Source organism: Macrotis lagotis, chromosome 1, assembly GCF_037893015.1.
Source record: "Macrotis lagotis isolate mMagLag1 chromosome 1, bilby.v1.9.chrom.fasta, whole genome shotgun sequence".
NCBI lineage: Eukaryota > Metazoa > Chordata > Mammalia > Peramelemorphia > Peramelidae > Macrotis > Macrotis lagotis.
Window position 1 is genome coordinate 855,858,471 of NC_133658.1, and position 13,545 is coordinate 855,872,015.

General features: G+C 40.3%; 1 long non-coding RNA gene across 1 annotated transcript; it reads right to left on the bottom strand.

Annotated features, from left to right (window-relative positions):
• Positions 1-5,465: 5,465 nt before the first annotated feature.
• On the bottom strand, positions 5,466-11,471 carry LOC141490890 (uncharacterized). The gene is made up of 3 exons (XR_012469386.1): positions 11,420-11,471; positions 7,712-7,814; positions 5,466-5,599 (listed from the first exon to the last, which is right to left on the bottom strand). It is a non-coding gene; the product is annotated as an uncharacterized LOC141490890 (long non-coding RNA).
• Between the last annotated feature and the right edge of the window lie 2,074 nt (positions 11,472-13,545).

Consider the following 13,545-nt stretch of genomic DNA (forward strand, 5'->3'; position numbering starts at 1 on the left):
ACAGTCACTGAGCTGGCAATGACTGTACTGCATTGCTCAGTTATCATTGACTTACAAGGGCAGCATGTACCTGAGACACTTAAAGAGAAGAAAGGATATTTATTATTATTCTGCCTGCACAGAATCTTGACATCTTTGGGGCATTTAATTTTTCATAAAATGAGAACCAGATCCACCCTGGTAAGCCTCTGAGGTTTGGGCAGAGTATGGGACTATATTGTCTTTGGGTCCATAGATATGTCCCTTTATGTCTTCCTTTTTGCTGTCTAGCAAAAAATTCATCCAGTGGAAGGTATGTGGTATTTTATTTCCTATAGCAATGTTTAAGATTTCCTCTAATAGCAGTTTTCCATTAGATGACGAAAAGACCTTTTAGAAACTTCCCAGTGGTAAAGTATTGAAACTGAGGGGATACCCAATAATTGAGAAATGGATGAATATTGTGGCATATGATAGTGACGTAATACTACTGTGCTAAAACAATAATGAACTGGATAGTTTCAAACAAACCTGAGAAGACTTATATGAACTGATAGAGAGAAATGAGCAGAACTAGATCATTGTACACAGTAGCACCAATATTGTAATGATGATCAACTGAAAAGTTTAGCTACCCTGATCAATACAATGATCCATGACAATTTCAAAGAACTAACAATGAAAAATACTATCTATCTTCAGAAAGAGAATTGATGTGTAATTTTTTTTCATTTTATTTTTCTTGCTTTTTTGGCAACATGATCTAATTTGGAAAATCTTTTACATCCTTTCCCATGTATAATTGATAACATATTGCTTGGCTTCTCAATGGTTGAAGATAATGGAAGGAGAGAAAGAAAAAGACAGAAGCAGAGAGACAGACAGAAAGATATAGAGGGGTGGCTAGGTGGCACAGTGGATAGAGCACTGGCCTTGGAGTCAGGAGTACCTGGGTTCAAATCTGACCTCAGACACTTAATAATTACCTAGCTGTGTGGCCTTGGGCAAGCCACTTTACCCCATTGCCTTGAAAAATAATTTAAAAAAAAAGAAAGATATAGAAAGACAGAAAGGAGCAGAGACAGGGAGAGAGGCAAAGAGACAGAGGGACAGAGAGACAGAATTGGAATTCAAATTTTTAAAAGAATATTATAATTAAATAATCTTTAAAAAAATAAAAAATTGAAGATGTGGAAAAAAAGAAATTTCCCAGATTGCATTTCTGATATAGCAAGTAGTACCTTAACAGTGTCCTTATAACACTGTAGCATGATATCCTGTTCAAGTTTTGATGAAATAGCCTCTGAAGTTTCTTCTAATTTGGAGATGCTATTGCTATGACTCTTTAACAGGACAGACATGGGGATGGTGGGAGTGGCAGGGGGAGGGTAAAAATAACTAGAGATTCCATACTACTGATCTCTGAACCAGGGAGCCAAGACAGCCTGAAAGATGTGAGGGGACCCAAGGCCTAGTGTGAAGCTTCAGAAATCTGGGAAGTCTGGTTTAAAAAAAGAAAAAAAAAAAGATGAAAGTCCTGGTTAGTAAAAGCAGGTCTTTTGGATTGGTTTAGAAGCTGTCCACAAGTCAGTAATTTCTAAGTTCCACGGCTGATTCAGTCACAGCCCTGGTATAACCAAGATAGGTTCTTTCAACTCTAACAAAAATAACAATTTAGAGGAGGAAATTGAGGCTTATGGCAAGGTGGGTGATTTATTCAAGATCACACTATCATCTACAGATAGAAGAGCTATAATCCTGACTGCCAAGCCAATTTTCAGGGGTCCAATCATCTGGGTCAGCATTCTCATTTTACAGATTGGGAATCTAAGGCCATGAAAGGTTAAATCAGTTTTCTGAGGTCACATGAATAGTAAATGGCAGAGGCAGAATCCTCTCACCTATGTCTCCTGACTATGAAGCCAGCTCTATTGCCCCCACACTGGGCTGCTTTCTCTACTTTGCCTGGCTTCTTTCCTTCTTTGTGAGGCAAGTCATCGTATTTGGTCTCATAGCACAAAGCCTCCCCTGGATTTGTTCTGAGTCCTATTTCTATTTATAGTGTTTCATTATTGGGCCTGAGCTGAACTGGAAATGATCAGCTTTATTTGACACAATTCCTGCCAATTCAGTTCTCCATACTTATAGCCTCCACTTCCCTTCCACTCATTCTTTTCTAAGCCCTCTATAATCAGGATTTCAATCTTATCACTCAAATGAAAGTGTCCTCTTGAAAGTTACCAATTGCCAAAGTTAATGGCATTTTCTTAGTGTTCATCTTTCTTAACCTCTCTGCAGTATTGGAAGTGGTTAACCACTCTCTCCTTGATCCTCCCTGGGCTTTTGTGACACTACTGTCTCTTGGTTCTCCTCCTAATGTGTCTTCTGGCTTCTGAGTGTCCTTAGTTAAAAACTCCTTTTCTTGCCTCCTAACTGACCGAGGGGCCATCCTGGGTCCTCTTACCTCTTCTTGCTGCATTCTTTCATTTAGTAATTTCATCATCAACACACTTGAGTTTAATTATCCTCTCTAGGCAGATCTCACACACACACACACACACACACACACACACACAGAAACACAAAAACACACCCTCTAGCTTCTCTCTCTAGATGCAGTCCAGTATAAACTTTCTGCTGGGAATTTTGAACTGAATGTCCCTTAAACATTTCAAATACAGTATATCCAAAACAGAAATTGTTATCTTTTACCTTAAACCGATTCTTCTTGTGAAGATTCCTATTTCTAATAAAATCCCTACTTTCTTTCTAGGCATCCAGATTCTCAGTGTCAGAGTCATCCTCAGCTCTTCATCCTCACTGTTTTATAGTGATCCAGCAGTAAGATTTGTAATTTCTACCTCCACAATATTTCTTGAATCAGTTTACTTCTTTCTTCTGGCAATCAACCTCATCACTTCTTGCCTAGACTTTCCTAATTAATCTCCCTGCCTTAAGTCTCTCCCTACTCCAATCCATCCTTCACTCACATTCCAAAGTGGTTTTCCTGAAGCACAATTGTGTCTATATCATTTTTTCTACTGAGGGGCAGCTAGGTGGTACAGTGGATAGAGCACTGGTCTTGGAGTCAGGAGGATGGGAGTTCAAATCCAATCACTTACTAGCTGTGTGACCTTGGGCAAGTCACTTAATCCTGATTGCCTCTCATTCAGGACCATCTCCAGTCATCCTGATTCAGATCTGGCCACTGGACCCAGATGGCTCTGGAGGAGAAAGTGAGGCTGGTGACTTAGCCCAGCAGCCCCCCTCACTTAAATCCAATTCATGTGCTTGTCATGGCATCACCTCCCTGATGTCATGGTCTCCTTCAAAATGAAGGACAAATATTATTATTACTTTTCTACTGAATAAAATTACAACTCCCCATTCTTTCTTTTTTTCCATCATTTAAATATTTTATTTATTTGCTTTTCCAGCAATATGCAGCTCCCTATTATTGTGAAGATCAAATAAGAATACCTTTATTTGACATGTAAAGCACATTATAACCTGGTCCCATCCTTCCATTCCAACTTTATCATGCATTACTCTCCTCCCCGCCCTCTATGATACAAACTGGTCTTGTTATTCTTCACACACACAACACTTTGTGTCCCATCTCTGTGCCTTTGTACAGTCTATTCCTCTTTGCCTAGAATGCTCTCCTTCTTTGCTTCCACCTCTTGAAGTCCCTGGTGCCCTCAAGTCTTGTCTTGAGTACCACCTACCGCTCTAAGCCTCTCCAGATCTTTTAGATGATAGAATTCTCCTTTTCAAGATTATTCTGTGTAAGGGATCAACATCTCAGTTGATATAGGCATAGAAACTTTGAAACATAATCATAAAACATTAATGAGGTGTTAGATTGTCTCTCTCTCTATATATATGCATATATATATAATATATACCTCATCCTTTTGTGAAGTACTAATACTTCTCTGGAACAACTGTATTGATTAAGTAAGCAAATTAGCTGTCTACATAGTTAAAACCTGTACACATTTCAGAATCCAAGATTTGAAGATATTAAAAGTCAGAGAGTAACTTGTGGAAGAGACTCCTGCCACAAAGAATAAAAGGTCTTTTCCTCTCTTCCCCTTGCCCACCATTTTGTCCATGAAATTTTGAAGGGGAGCTATTGAACTGTGTAACTAAGATATGTTGCATCCAGTGGGAAGCAGAGAAATAGACTTCAGACAGGCAGAGAGAGGCAGTCACCTAAAAGAGGAAACAGTGATGTTCTCTGGAATATAAAGAAGTGAGTTGGACTGTTAAGAAGAACAGACCCTGTGTGTTCAACTAAGACTTTTATTCCAAAAGAGATATTGCACTCAAAGGAAGTTCAGAAGGATTCTACAAAGAGAAAAGGATTTCTAGGTCTTTCAACATCAGGAATTGTGAGTTGTCTTTTAAAACAAGCCCATCCTACACTTGTGCTCAGCTAGGTGATTATTAAGTGTCTGAGGTCAGATTTGAACTCAGATCCTACTGACTTTAGGACCAGTGCTCTATCCACTGTGCCACCTAGCTGCCTTCTATTATAAGTCTAAGTCTGATTCCATTCTTCACATGGATGCTGTGTGTATTTGTGGAAGTGTGTGCACAGGGCTTATGAAGGAAATATTTGGTAACTGTTGTTCTTGCTTTGATATTTGCATAAATGCTCATTTTTCTTGATATTCATATTTATGGGAAGTATACTAGTGGGTGTTTGTGAGGTAGAGTTTTCAGAGTGTAACCTCACAGAGCTATAATCCTAGCACTTACGGTAAAAATACCTTCTGGGAACCCAGCCTGAGAGTAGGAGGGCAAATTAGGAGAGTAACTCAGAGGTCATATTATCCTTGGATCTATTTTGTATGAATAAACCTCGGAGTAGTTGCTAATAGTTTAATGTAAGTGTTCAGAAAATCCCTAATGGACTGCTCCAGAGAACTGTGCTTGATCTTGCATTGTTAAACGTTTTGATCACTGACTTGGATAAAGACATAGATGGCATGCTCATCAAATTAGTGGGTGACACAAAGCTGAAAAGATTAATTAACCCACTGGATGACAGAGTGAACCCAAAAGATTATTGACAGGCTAGATCATTGAAATGCATCTAATAAGATGAAGACTTGAACTTGAGCATCCCTAAAAAATCAATTTCACAAGTATAAGATGGGGAGGTATAGTTAGACCACAGTTGTTCTGAAAAAAGCTATTGGTGAGAAGGGGCATGCTTAGTGGATTGTAAGCTCAATATGAGGGGGCAATGTAATGTGGAAACCAGAATATTGAATGTCTTGAGAGGTATGGTTTCCAGGAATAGGGAGGTAATAATCAATCCATTATACTCTGCCTCACTGGACCATCTGGAGTATAAGCTACCACATTTTAGGAAGAATGTTGATAGGTTGGAGACTTTGAAACGAGGGGTAATAAAGATGATGAAGGACCTTGAGTTCATCATACAGGATGACTGGTTGAAGGAAATAGGGATGTTTATTTAACCAGGATAAATAAAGCCTGGAGGTAGAAATGGAGAGACTTGATAGCTGCATTCAAGGATCCAAAGGGTTGTCATGTGGAAATCTTGTTCTGTTTGGTCACCAAAAAAAGAAGTAGGAGTTCATGGCTGAAAGAAAGAAAGGAGCAATTGAGGCTTGATATGATGAAAAATTAATGAGAGTCATTTAAAAGGGCAAAGGATTGCCTTAAGAAGTAATAAAAGTCAGGGAACAGCTAGGTGGTGCAGTGGATAGAGCACTTACTAAGTGGAGGATAGCCTCAGATACTTAATAATTACCTAGTTGTGTGAACTTGGGCAAGATACATAACCCCATTGCCTTGAAAAATTAAAATTAAAAAATTAAAAAAAGTAAGACAATCAGGGGCATCAAGGTGGTGCAGTGGATAGAGCTCCAACCATTGAGTCAAAAGGACCTGAGTTCAAATCTGACCTCAGACACTTAATACTTACTTAGAGGTATGATCTCAGGTAAATCACTTAACCCCATTGCCTTGCAAAAACAAACAAACAAACAAAAAGATGTAATAGATTCCCCCTCCTTGGGTATCTACAAACAGAAGATAGACAACCACTTATTTTGTATATTACCATAGAGAATCCTTTGTTTGAGAGACAAGTGGTTCCTTCCAACTATCAAATTTTATGATTCTGTGATTCTCTATGTCTTTCACTTATGGTTGGCTGGTTGGTTCTTGTCCTTTGTTCTCAAAAAGGATCAAAATGACATCACTATGCTAGAGTCAAGTTGCATTGTGTTGACTGTGGCTGATCAGACCAATACAAGCTCAGAATGCTCTACCACAGGTCAGGCAGAGATAGTCCATGTGAACACCTCAGGTGGGTTCTCTAAACTATCATAATCATATCTACATACACATGCACAGACATATATATATATATACATATATGCATATACATACACACACATATTCATAAATACATGTTTCCCTCATTAAAACACAAACTTGGGAGGTAGCTAGGTGGCACAGTGGGTAGAGTACTGGTCCTAAACTCAGTAGGATCTGAGTTCAAATATGACCTCAGACACTTAATAATGACCTAGCTGTGTGACCTTGGGCAAGTCACTTTTTGCCTTGCAAAAAAAAAACTCCCTAAGAACAGGGAACTCTCATTTTGTCTTGAGGCTACAGAACAAACAACAGTGTTTGACATGTAGTAGATGTCATGTTGATTTAATATTGAAGAGTTAATTGAAGTAATTCAATCTGCTTTTGACCACCTGTGATTGTTTTATTTTAGTTTTTTTTAGTTTTTGCAAGGCAATGGGGTTAAGTGGCTTGCCCAAGACCACACAGCTAGGTCATTATTAAGTGTCTGAGACCGGATTTGAACTCAGTTACTCCTGACTCCAGGGCCGGTGCTCTATCCACTGCACCACCTAGCAGCCCCCACCTGTGATTATTAAGAGATTTTTTTTTCTTTCTTCAAACCTAAATTGACCTCTTTGTAGCTTCCACACATCACTCCTGGCTCTGCACTGTGGGACCAGTCAAAGCAAATCTTATCCCCATTTCACATGGCAGCCCTTCAACACTCTGATGATAGCTATCTTGCCACCCTCCCCCACCCACCCCTGCATCTTTTCCTTATTCTATCTTTCCTTATCCAATTCCCTCAGTCAGTTCTTTTATGGCAGAGTCTCCAGTCCTCTCGCCATCTGTGCTGGTCTCCTCTGAATATGCTCCAGTTTGTCAATGTCCTTCCTAAAATAATAACTGACTTTTAGGCTTATATATTTAGACAAGGGAAAGGAATTGAATTTATATGTTGTTTTAAGGTTTGCAAAAAGTTTTACACACATTATCTCATTTGATCCTCATAACAACCAAACCTGTGAGATAATTCCTAGGAGGAATGTCGTATTCCCCTTTTTACAGATGAGGAAACTGAGGCTCAAATAGATTAAAGGAGTTACTCATAGTTCATACAACTAATAATTGTCACTTATAGGGTATGAACTCAGGGCTCTCATAACTAATTGACAAATGTTCTTTACCCTACACCCAGCTATGGCTTCCAAAATTGAGTATATTAATAATAATCATCATCATCAGCATTAATATAGAGCTTTAAGGTTTGCAAAGCACTCCATATATATAATTTCATTTGATTCTCATAACAAGCATGAGGTAGGTGCTATAAAATCCCCATTTTACAGTTGAGGAAACTGAGGCACTCAGGAGTTAAATGACTTACCCAGGGTCACATAGCTAGTAAGCATCTGAAGCAGGATTTGAACCCAGGCCTTTCCAATGTCAAGTCCAGCATTTTTACTCATTCACTATGTCACCTACAAAATCTAAAGCAGAGATGAGAAGGTCAAGCAATGCAGCAGAATGCAATGGAAATAGTATTCGATTTGTAGTCACTAAAACTGAGGAAAGAAGGAGGAAAACTAAGAAGGAGGAACCTGGAAGGAAGAGTTCATGGTTGAAAATTAGAGAGGAATAATTTAGGTTTGATGTTACGAAAAATTCCAAATGATGAGAGTCATTCCAAAGGGCAATGGGCTGTCTCAAGAAATGAATGTGACCTTAGGCAAGTCACTAAACCTTTTTGTGCTCAATTTTCTCAACTATAAAATGAAGGATCTTAACTAGATGGCTTCCGAGGTTCTTTCTGGAACTGAATGCATGAAATTTCCCTAGTCCTAGGAACAGCACTTTTGCTAGCACAGACTAAACTCACCTTAGCTGCTTTGGCTACCTGATCATACCTAATAAGCCTGAAGTCCACTAAGATCCACAGGTCTTCTTCCTGCCAACTCTTCTCTCACCTGAGAGCCTGAATGACCTCTAAGCAAGGTCTTGTTATTTGGGTAGGATTCAAGCAGATGGATGTTGGGAAAGGGCATTCAAACCAATGAGACTCAAGTAGAGAAAATCACTGGGGCATTACTGTTAAACAGTCTAGGTAAAGGGGTGCCTTGAATATAGAGCCCAGAAGACTGGCAAGAAAAGTCAGAACCAGATTTATGGAAGACCATTAATGTTTAACCAAGGAACTGGGATTGATTTTGCAAGCAGTAGGAGCCATTGAAGAGATTTTAGACCAAGAAAAGACATACCAAGAAGAAATCATACTCAGAGCTTTATATATAGGGAAGATTGAACAGTGAACCTGCCTGGTGGTCTTTGCATCTAAAAGCAAAAACCTTAAAACAAAAAAGCTTTCCCCAAAGACTAAAGGTCTATAATGGAGTCAAAAGGTCCATAATGGAGTTGGCTATCTCTGTGATAGCCTTTAAATGACAAATAGGATCATGGAATCGTGCAATTCTAAGATTTTTAGGATCACAGAGGATCTCATAGATCATCTAATCCAACCAACCCCTTCAATTTGCAGATGAGGAAACTGAGGCCCTTCTAGGTTATGACTTGATCAAGGTCTCACAAGCACTCTGATTCAGGATCTGATTCCAAATCTTCTGACTCCCCAAAGAAGTATTCTGGATTTGCAAACAGAAAAGTATATGTGCTAAACAGCCCTGGGAGGACAGGATAGAATAAGATGGGCAGGATTTAGACAAGGGGAAAAGGGCCTCTTGAGGCAAAGAGATGATGTGAGCAAAGACACAAAGGTGAGAATACACTTTTACTTTCAGAAAGGAAAAGAGTTCTAGCCTGTGGAAACTCTGGAAGGCCAGACTAAAGGGTTTGGATGTTCTTCCCTTGGAAGCATCAACCATGCTGGGATTTAATTAACGGGTGCTGGCTTTATCCTTTCCTGTTTCCTGCCCATTTCAGAAAACTCAATGCATAAAAATACCTCTGAGAAACCAACTCATCAGGCAACTTTCCTGGCTAGAATGAGACACTGCAGGGGGAGGAGGAGAAGGGAGGAGGAAGGAGGGGGAGGAGGACCAGAGAAGGCCAGGATTTTACAGCTCTAATGAAACACTGCTTGGCCAAAGGCCACTGAAACTAGAAACTCAATTCTAAAGTGATGGAAGCCTGGGGGTGGAGGCAAGGCATAGCAAAGAGGACCTATACCTCCACAGCCCAAATGCCTCTCTTGGCCAGGAGTTCCCACAATGTCCGAGACCTCCGGGATCAACCCTGACCCACTGAAAGTCCCTGGGACAACCACAGCAGCTCTCTTGTCTTGGGGGGCTCAAGCAGCCCCAGGGAACTATCAGCATCTCAGTAGAAGTTAGCCAATTGGATTAGCTAAAGCAGAGAATAAAGTCTGCAGACTGAGACACCAGAGAGAGGAGTCAGAGCCAGAGCTGGGAGGGCCCTTAGAACTCAGAATGTCAGAGCTGGGAGGAACCTTAGAACGCAGGATGTCAGAGAAAGGAAGGGACCTTAGAACACAGAATGTCAGAGTTGGGAGGGGTCTAACAACAGAAGATGTCAGAACTGGGAGGGCTCTTAGAACATAGAATGTCAGAGCTGAAGAAATGTTGAGAATCGAGAAGAGTTAAAGAATTTCAGAAAATTTTAGAACTGGGAACACAGTATCAGTTTCCCTCTCTATGGGGCCCAGTAGAGTAGAATCTAAACCTCTGTACTGTCCAAGAAGTGACAGAGGAATGGAGTGGCCCTCTTTTGGAGGGAGGGCACCACTGATTTCACTTAGCCTCTGCCCTTCTCCTGCCTCAGCTGACCTTCAGAAAGGGAGGAGGACCACCACATCATGGGACTCTTTCCTATCAGTCCCAGAGTTTATCTGGAGATAAGGTTACAAGTTCTTGTCTGAGAGTTACCTCTGATTGTAGAAAGGAAAATCCTTCACTTGGTCTTCACCCTGATTAATGAAGCAAAACTGAAGACAAAGAGAACTGAAAGGATTTTATCATAAGATAGCAATGCATTGAGAGTTTAATGGATTCAAATTGAGGACAGCTTTTTTGGTAACTCTAAAACAATCCAGATAGGTCCACAAAAGAGATTGGGCTCTGGCCTCTCAGTTCCTCCTCAAGGTAGCAAGAATGTGACAATATGCAGGTAGGGGTCCATGACAAAGAGCAGGTGATTGATTTGAAAACTGCAGACTTGGTGGCTCCTTCCCCACACTGATTGATAAGCAGGGCTGGGAACAATGGGATGCTGAGTCATCATAACTTTCAGTTAAAAGTCTCACCTTCTGTAGGAAGCCTTTCCAGAATCCCTTTAATATTGGTCCCTTCTCTCTATTGATTAGCATCAATTTATCCAGTATCTATCTTGTTTGTACATACTAATTTGCATGTTGTCTCCCCCATTAGGTTCTGAGGGCAGGGTGTTTCTTTGACCATTCTTTGTATCTCCAGCTCTTAGAATGATGCCTAGTCTAATGTAGGCACTAAATATATGCTCATTAATTATCAGAAGAAAATAATATAATGTGCCTTTCAGTCTGGCACTATAGTAGAAAGAACACTGAAATTGAAATCATGGGAACTGAAATTCAAACCTGAGCTCTATCACTTTCTACCTGTTTGACCTTGGGGAAGTGACTCCATCTCTCTAGTTCTCTTTCCTCTTCTGTGAAATGGAGGAGGTTGAATGAAGAAGCCAGGTTCCAAGGTTCCTCCCAGCTCTAGGTCAAGGAATGAAGCTGCTCAGACTTCCAGCTTTATGGTTTAGGAAGGAGAGGGAGAGAGAGACAGAGACAGAGAGGCAGAGACAGAGAAAAACAGACACACAGAGAGAAAGAGACAGAGAAAACAGACACACACACACACACACACACAGATGAGAGAGAGAAACAGAGATAAAGAGAGAGAGAGAGAGAGAAACTAGAGTGAGAGAGACAGAAACAGAGAAACACACACAGAAAGAGAGAGAGACAAAGAAAGAGATCGTGGACACCTGGCTAATAAGTATCTTCACCAAGAAAACTCCAAATCACATCATGAAGAGTCAGACACAACTGAAATGACTGGACAACAAAATGAAAACATCACGTATGGGATCTTACCTCCCTCTTCCCCTCTCTGTAGGACATGGGTCATAGCTGGATTTACAATACTATCCAAGGAGGATAGTGCAAGATCAAAAGAAGCATCCTCTTTCTGCAGGAGATCCATTCAATCTGTAACTCACAAAATCACTTGAATCCATGTCTCCTTGCTACAAATTCAGGACTCGTTCTCCTGAATGCTTTACAGAAGAAATAAAACAAAACTCAAATCCTGCAGGAGTGATGCCCCCACACACACAAAATGATTTCCATCTTCTGGCTCATCCTTGAATATAGTAGGAAGCAAAATAAAGTATTAAAGAGTCCTGTCCCTGGATATAGAGGATTGGGTTCAAATTTCACTTCTGACTTTTTTTGGAGGGAGATCTTAGGCAAGATACTCAATTTCTGAGTCTCCTCAACTGTTCAAAAAAAAAATTAGAGGATGGTATCAGCTGGACTCTGAGTTACCTTCTAGCACTAAAGCAATTCTTCTCTCACAGAGGCTAGTTGGGAACATCCTGTGATGGGAAACTCATCACCTTCAGAAGCAAATTCATTCCATGTTTTTTTTTTTATGTAGGAAATAAATATTTAAATGCTCAATGTGTACCAAATATTGTACTTATATCATTTGATCTTCACAACCGTCCTGGAAGATATGGGCTATTCCTATCCTCATTTTATAATTGAGGAAACTGAGGCAGACAGAGGTTAAATCATTTGTGCAGGTTCATGTAATAACTGAGGCTGAATTTAAACTCTAAGGCAAAATCTTCCTGTTTATTAGGTCCACCCTTTGCTCCTTATGCCTTTCAAGACTGTGATCTAGCATGGGAACCCTATTTTAGCTGAACTTAGTGTCTTACCCAATGTTCAACATATAATAAGTACTTAATAAATTGTTCAATTAAATTCTATCCCCTCTGGCATCAAATATAATGTCTTCTTTCTTTGGCCCATGACAGCTTTGACTTTGAAACCCAATTCTGCTAATTATTCTTTGTGTGACCAGGGATAAGATTTAGCATCTCTGGGACTCAGTTTCCACATCTGTAAAGCAATCAGGTTACACCAGTGGATCTCTAAGATCCTCCTTGGTGCTAACATTTCCTGTTCTCAGATCTTTTTCCAGCTCAGGCATTTTCTCTATTTTTAAAAATATTTTAATTGATGCTTTTTTGCATGGCACAGTCATTTCCAGATATAGCAGTACCCTCCACCTCAAATACAAAGAAAAATTGAAACCAGCCTGCACATGGACTGATTCTGAGAGTGTGTCTATATCTGGAGTCCTGTACCTCATCAACTGAAAGAGAGGTACATTTTTCCTCACTTCCTCTCTGGGACCAAGATTGGCCTTAACAATTAGGGAGTGGTCAGCTGAGTTTTATTGTTCTGACATTTATTCATTCAAATTATAGATCTCTCTCAGCTTTAACTGTCTGCCTCCTAAGGGGTTTTCAAGCACTGAAAAATCTGATTCCCAACTTTTCTTGGTGGAGGAATAAAGCTAAGTCTATGTTTTGTTTGACTTGTATTTATTTAGCTGTCTGGGAAGCCCCTCAGACAGGGCCCCTCTATGCCCCCATTCTCAGAGAGAAGTGATCAGGGCCTGGGAATGAGGGCTAAGAGTATCTGAGTAGGTTCTCCTTTACCTGTCATTAAGTTTTCTATGCAGACATGGGCAGCCACTGGTTAATGGTCTTGCTCCCATCAGCCTGTGACAACAGGAACCTGCTAAATGGGTCACCTTGTAACTCGGAAATTCTATTCTTGGAGCCCTCCTGCTTGGCTATTTTAGGAGCTGCAGAAAATGGGCTTGTTTCACAGCTTCCTTCTGGGAACTAGTCCCTGTTACCTTTGGCCTTGAGAAGCCTGGAAAGTGGAGACAGAATCAACCCTGGGGGCTCTAGAGCCAGGTCATATCACACTATGTCTCCTTATTCCTTCCTCTCTTCTACATTCTCCAAAATCCCTGTAGAGGTGACATCAATGAATGCTCAGTGCCAGCCTGAAGAGAAAATTATGTCATCAGAGGCCATTTAAAAATACATTAGTAAAGAGGCACTGTCACACACTTCACCTTGGTGTAGGTGATGGAACAATATTATAGGCTGATTGTCTTCTTAAGTATCTCAGGT